Raw genomic sequence first — 7513 nt, 5'->3', positions numbered from 1 at the left:
CAATCAATGGGAAAATGTATTATACTCTTAGATAAAGTATTTATTTTTAGGGAAATCTCTGTAGAAATGGTACACCTAGCAATATTCAAGACCCTCATAAAACATCACAGTGAAATAGAAAGATGTATTGCAAAAGGAAATAGTAAAGCGGTAGTGTACTGGGAAAGATGGGTAATGGGTTGATGGACATCTGAGACATCTGAGTGTTGGAATTAAGATTGGAGTGATTGGTTGATTGGCGATACACTTGGTGTCCAGTACAATTTTTTTTTTTAAACGTTATATATACAATTATGTTTTCCACCAACCAAAAAATAATGAATAAAAAGGGAATTAAAAATTGTGCAAGTAATGTTATTTGATAGACTCCAATTCTATCTTCTAATTTCATAGCTGATCTATCCCCTAAAAAATAAGACACATTTTCAGTGGCTATTGATGGGCCAAACCCCCATGTTATCGTTCAAAGTAAAAAAAAAAAAAAAATCTCTCTCACAACACAAGCAGTGGAGCGGCTTCTGTTGTGAAAAGCAACTACGGATCCGGGCTGTCTGCAGTTGTTTTTCAAAACAGAAGACGCCCACTGCTTGTGTTGGGAGAGAGTAAAAATAGAGTTTGAACGAAAACATGCGGGTTTTGGCCACCATACAGAACCAATCAGTCACTTTATTATCGATAACTATCATCAGAAATCACGCGATATGAATCAGACGCGTCTTTCTTTTCCCCAACGCAGTTAAGCCAAAACCACGCCCCGTTATTCAGAGGAGCGTTCTACAACGCTTTGAGCGCTCTCCAAGTCCGGAAGTGAATATCACGCAGCGCGAAATTTCAGTCACTGATTAACATTTGCCCTTGTATTTCAAGATAGAAAAATATAATAACATAATGTTGTGGAACGAGCTAACCATTAACGTCCCTTAACGCTCAAAGACAGATTGAATGGCTGTAGCATAGCGTATTCTACTGAATGATTAGCTAATACATATTTGAGAAATTATGAATACTAAGTATATGCTTTTACCTGATAATATACTACTAATGATAATATAACAACTTCAAATACTGAGCTAGTAACGTTAAGTAACGTTAAGCAGCCTAGGTTAATTTAGCTGACCTTCAATTGAGGGAATTCAGCAGAGTTCTCTGAGACATTTTTACAACTCATTGAAACTGAAAATAAATATATGGGCAAATGTTATCAAACATGATAATAATAGGCTTGCATTATGGTAGCCAGCTAATTGTTAAATTACACTTTATATCCTTACCTTGGAAGGTCTCTGCGCTGATTGCCTATGAGTGAGACAACGCTAGCTAGCCAATAGGGGCGTGGTTTTGGCATAACTGCCTTGGGAAAAAGAAAGACGCGAATCAGACAGTTGCACCGCCTCACCCACTAATTGGTCAGAAGGTTCAAATCAAATATTCGTACCATAATTTCCAAGTGCAATGTTTACAGTAGGCAAAAAGCATCAACCACTGCTGTTATTGGACCCTGAACTAGTTTGTCAGGGATAACTTTTCATGAGTGCAATTCGATCAGAATGTATTAACAATTTCACATGATTTGCAATTTTGCATTAGCAGTCTTTTCGGGTTAAATTTCCCAGGAACCATGACATGATGTCATTTCCTGTTTTGGGTGCTAGGCTGCATCCAGTGGCGATTTTAGAATGTAAATCTTTGTGGGGCAAACTAAAAACATAATTTTTTTGTTCAGCATGGGCCGATTTTACAGTATTCTCCCTGTACACCAAGTCAGAACCGTAGGATAAATAAAGGGGGCATATAAGCAGACAATGAAAGCTCCTACAATAGTCAATGATTACATTTCTCTACACACCACCAAATCAGAACAGGAGGCTAAATTATGAGGGGGAAAGGGACCAAATTATTAGGGTGAAGCACATGGGCTACTAACAGCTTACTACACAACCGACACTTAGTAATACTTTATTAGCTACAGAAAACATATCTCCCTTGCATATTACATCATTTATGCAGCAGCATACAATACATGTTTGGACTCACCTTGTTGTACTGCGCTCACATGAACAGGAAGGTGGCACGGTGGTCCTTCTTGTGGGCAAATTTGGTCATCAAACTTTGTCATCAAAGTCTGGCATTCTCTGGATTTATGGTGCTTTCAAGACAACTGGGAACTTGGAAAGAAAACAAGGTAGAATCATGACGTCAGTGATCTTCAGGTCGGAGCTCTAGAAAGAGGTCTGAGTTCCTGACTTGGAATTCCGAGTTGGATGACCGTTCAAAACATATTTTCCCAGTTGTAGCACGTATTTTCCCAGTTGTCTTGAACTCTGAGATCTCCGAGTTTCAAGTTATTTTGAACGCGACAGAAGTTATTCTTGATTGACAGCATGGCCAATGTATTCAACCTTTTCTAGCCCATGATGTGTTGCGAGTTAAAGTTTATCCTTTCAAGCTTGGAAAATAGACCCTTAAACCCAGACTTGGACCACACAGCCTCTCCACTGAATAGCAGGCTAGTGATTGCTTTGCAAAGCTTGCAGTTAGCCACTGATTCCTTCCAAACCACTCATTGTTGAATTTGCGATTTCCAACTTGTTGTGTAATGTTTAAGTCCAATGGCCGATGAGCACCAATACGTTTTATCTCTAATTTCACTTCATATGACAAGGATTGAAAAGGATGTGCCAGTAGATTGTCAACTTGATTCATGATGATGACTGCTTGTCTGGCTTGTTAGCTAAGATTCTGAAAGTATGATGTTGACATGATCAGTCCAATCAATGCTACGGTAGATAATAACGTGATTTGACATCATTTTATCTGTGGCCAATGACCTTGAGCCTTCTTCGATGGGCAGTACTAATGTAAATCTATGGCAGCACCCAAGGGGCTTGAATTTTCGAGCTCTCCCCGTGGATTTTGCGTCCCCATGAATGACAGAACACTGAGCCAATCACGGCGCAACTAGAGAACATTACCAACCCCTACGATCCATATTTTCCACTGGCTGCCTCACCACCACAGAAAGCACTGAGCTAGGCTGAAACACTTCCATTTTGGAGCTGTCTTACTCAAGAAAGCAAAAAAATACACCATGTTTGTATGCGGCTTAATTAACTCAATGTTTTTTTTTTATTGTTTGCAAATTGATATGTGACACGTATTAATGCCAAAATAACATGCAAAGCATGCTCTGCCCCACCTGTCCTCAATGGCGGATCACCACTGGCTATATCTCATTTCTCTGGCTGAGTCTTAATTATCCACGCTTCTCTCGAAGTGTGCACTAGTACACTTTCTCGCATGGATTTAAACTCCCTCTAGCCAATGCTTACACCATTCCTATGCTTTAAAATCCATGACGGGGATGGTGCAAGTGCACACTTCTGAAAAAGTGTAGAGAATCAGGATGCAGCCTGTGTCCTTAATCCTGAAGTGCACTCTTGATCACACAAATGAATATATTAAATGACTGGTATAACCGTTTTGGTGAAAAATCCCCCAACCCCTTGTTTACACCAATCAAAAGAGATGACAATTGGGATGAAAGGAACAGATAGAAAAAGCCATGACCTAATGTGGCTTATGTAGACAGACTAGGCCAGTGGTTAGGATGACAGGTTCCAGCTCACAGCTGCAGAACTGCAGCCAGACGTCCTGAGCTCTTCCTGAAATGAGGACATTCCGTTTCTTAGATTGCATTGCTAAACATTACACAAGTGTTGGTGAGATACATGTCTCTAAGAACTTTCAAAATGACATATTTTCATCATAACAACAGAGTGAACAGGGTTATGGTAAACTAGATCAAATGAAATAAAAATCTAAGTTGTCATTTGTGCAGGAATACAGTGTAATGTGCACAACACAATGAAAAAAGTAGGTAACTACAGTATATTAAGTACAGTGCAGTAGATAACTACAGACCCCTTGAAAGGATTGTGTCAAGCCACAGATCTGGGGAAGAGTACCAAAACCTTTCTGCAGCATTGAAGGTCCCCAAGCTCACAGTGGCCTTGGAACCACCAACACTCTTTCTAGAGCTGGCTGCCCGGCCAAACTGAGAAATTGGGGGAGAAGGGCCTTGGTCAGGGTGGTGACCAAGAACCTGATGGTCACTTTGACCAAGCTCCAGAGTTCCTCTGTGGAGATGGGAGAACCTTCCAGAAGGACAACCACCTCTGCAGCACCCCACCAATCAGGCTTTTATGGTAGCTTGCCTATCCTGACTCCGAGCCCGCCTGCCTGACCACTCTGCCTGCCCCTGACCCTGAGCCTGCCTGCCGACCTGTGCTTTTTCTCCCCTCTGGATTACCGACCTCTGCCTTACCCTGACCCAGAAGACCTGGACCAGCTGCGCAACGCCATCTCCTCCCAAGGACCCTCCATTGATAGGCACGAGGAATTGCTTCGTGGGCTAATGGAGGGGGTCCAAACGTTGGCTGAGCGCCATTACCAGGCGTTGGACATGCTGCTCAACCATGGTAAGCTGCCCCTCAACAACTCAGCGGTTAGCAGCGCCGCCCCACTGGCCACTCCACCTTCCTGGGAGCCCCGGTTACCTCCTCCGGAACGCTTTATTGGAGAGCCGAGCACCTGTTGGGTGTTTTTAGCTCAGTGTGCCCTCATTTTCGAGCTTCAGCCCTCCTCCTTCCCATTGGATCGCTCCAAAATAGCCTACCTCATCACGCTGATGTCTGGAAGGGCTCTCACCTGGGCTACCACCGTATGGGAACAGCAGCCATCCATACGCGCGAGCCTGGAGGGGTTCGTGGGAGAGGTGAGGAAGGTTTTGATGCCCCGTTCTCTAGGAGAGAAACTGTCCGGAAGCTAATCCAGCTCTGGCAGGATGCCCGCACTGTGGCCGACTACGCGGTGGATTTCCGCAAGTTGGCAGCGGAGAGTGTGTGGAACCCAGAAGCACTGTTCGACATGTACCTGCACGGCGTCTCGGAGGAGGTTAAGGATGAGCTTGCGGCTCCGCAGTTACCCACAGATTTTGACTCCCTCATCGCTTTGACCATCCGTATCGATGGTAGATTGCGGGAATGACGGATGGAGAGGGAAAAAATGTATTTCACTCGCACGTCCAGGGATTCCACCTCGCCTCCGAGTCATCCCGGAAGTCCCCGACGGTCCCGTGGCCAAGAGCATCCAAGATTTCCTGACCTTCCTCGAGAGTCACCGAGGAGGGCAGAGGCACTGTTTCCCGAGCCCGTGCAACTAGGCAGGGCTGGGCTATCCCCAGCGGAACAGCAACACCGGATCAGCACAAGGAGCTGTCTATATTGCAGGACTTTTGGTCCTTTTGTGTCCTCGTGCCCGGTAAAAGACCAGGCTCACCAGTAGGAGTGAGTACTATGGTGGGCCATATGGGGAACTTTTCTGCTTCCCTTACTTGCACCCATTTCTCATGTCATTCTGCTGTGGTCCAAATCTCTCCGAGTCCTCATTGACTCTGGGGCCGATGAGAGCTTTTTGGACGTCACTCTGGCTTCTAAGCTGAACATACCCACTCAGCCCCTCTCCATTCCCATGGATGTTGGAGCATTGGACGGGTTACCCATAACACCACTCCCATCAACCTACGGGTGACAGGGAATCACAGCTAGACCATTCAGTTCCTGCTCATCCAGTTCCCCCCAGATCCCAGTGGTTTTGGGATTCTCCTGACTCCAGCGTCACAACCCACTCATCAACTGGTCTATGGGTGCCATCATGGGCTGGAGTCCATTCTGCCACGCCCATTGTCTGAAGTCGGCACAACCTGCCCCGGGACGTCTTCCTGGGTCCTCTGAGGTGGTTACGGATCTCTCTGCCATTCCTGCGGAGTACCAGGATCTCCGGGAGGTGTTCAGCAAGTTCTGGGCCACTTCCCTTCCGCCTTACCGCCCCTATGACCGCGGGATTGACCTTCTCCCTAACACCACGCCGCTCCGGGGGCGTCTATACTCGCTGTCGGGAGCTGAAACCAAGGCTATGAAGAACTATATTAGGGACTCCCTAGCTACTGGATTTATCCGTCCCTCTTCCTCTCCCGCTGGAGCAGGGTTCTTCTTCGTGGAAAAGAAGGACAAGACCCTGCGCCCGTGCATTGACTACCGGAGACTCAATGACATCACTTTGTCACATGTCTCCCCCCGTCTGATGGCAACACCGCCATCCTGACCGCGGTGGATCACTTTTCCAAGGCCGCCCACTTCATTCCTCTCCCCAAGTTACCCTCTGCCACGGAGACGGCCCAGCTCATGGTGCAGCACGTCTTCCGGATCCATGGACTGCCCGTGGACATAGTCTCTGACCCCGGCCCTCAGTTCTCATCTCGGTTCAGGAAGGTGTTCTGCACCCTCATTGGGTCATCGGCCAGCCTGTCCTCCGGGTTCCACCCCCAGTCTAACGGCCAGTCGGAGCGAGCCAACCAGGACCTCGAGACCACCCTGTGCTGCCTGGTCTCCGCCAACCCCTCCACCTGGAGCCAGCAGCTGGTGTGGGTGGAATACACCCGCAACACCCTTCCCTGCTTTGCCAAGGGCATATCACCGTTTGAGTGTTGGCATACCTTCTGAGGAGAGGAGGTTGGCATACCTTCTGCCCAGATGTTTGTCCGCCGCTGTCGTCATACCTGGAGGAGAGCCCGGTCGGCCCTCAAGACCACCTCAAGGTATCGACGACAAGCAGATCGCCATCGGACCCCGGCTCCCTGGTATCATCTCGGGCAGAAGGTATGGCTATCCACCCGGGATCTGCCCCTCCAGGGGGAATCCCACAAACTCTTCCCCCAATTTATTGGCCCGTTCCCCATATCCAAGACCTCTGCCTAACCCTGACCCTGAGCCTGCCTGCCGCCCGGTACTGTTGCCCCACCTCTGGTTTACTGACCCCTGCCTGCCTTGACCTGTCTATTACCTGCCCATGTTGGGATATTAAACTATTGTTTATTCAACATGGTCTGCATCTGGGTCTTACCTTCATACCTGATAGTAAGGCTCTACAGAGGGTAGTGCGTATGGCCCAGTACATCACTGGGGCCAAGCTTCCTGCCATCCAGGACCTATATAATAGGCAGTGTCAGAGGAAAGCCCAAAGAATTGTCTCCAGTCACCCAAGTCATAAACTGTTTTCTCTACTACCGTACGGCAAGCGGTACCGGAGCGCCAAGTCCAGGACAAAAAGGTTCCTTAACAGCTTCTACACCCAAGCCATATGATTGGTGAACAATTAATCAAATGGCCACCGGACTATTTCCATTGAAATGGATGGAGTTCCAATCCCATTCATTACATGTTGTGTATTTAACCCTCTGTTTCCCCTCATGTCCTTGTCAGAGATTGTTTGTTGTTATGTGCTCGTGTTTTTGGATTGGTGCGCGACGGGCTATTGTACACACGTTTATTTTATTATGTACTTTGGTTTCGGAGTTTGTTTTATCTTTATTAAACTACTCCAGTTACACCAAGTTTGTTTCTCCTGCGCCTGACTTCCCTGCCACCTACACACACGGCGTTACAATAAGGCTGTA

This window comes from Salmo trutta, chromosome 2 (genome assembly GCF_901001165.1).
Source record: "Salmo trutta chromosome 2, fSalTru1.1, whole genome shotgun sequence".
NCBI classification, from domain to species: Eukaryota; Metazoa; Chordata; class Actinopteri; order Salmoniformes; family Salmonidae; genus Salmo; species Salmo trutta.
The sequence above is the reverse complement of the archived record's forward strand: the minus strand, read 5'-3'. Positions refer to the sequence as shown.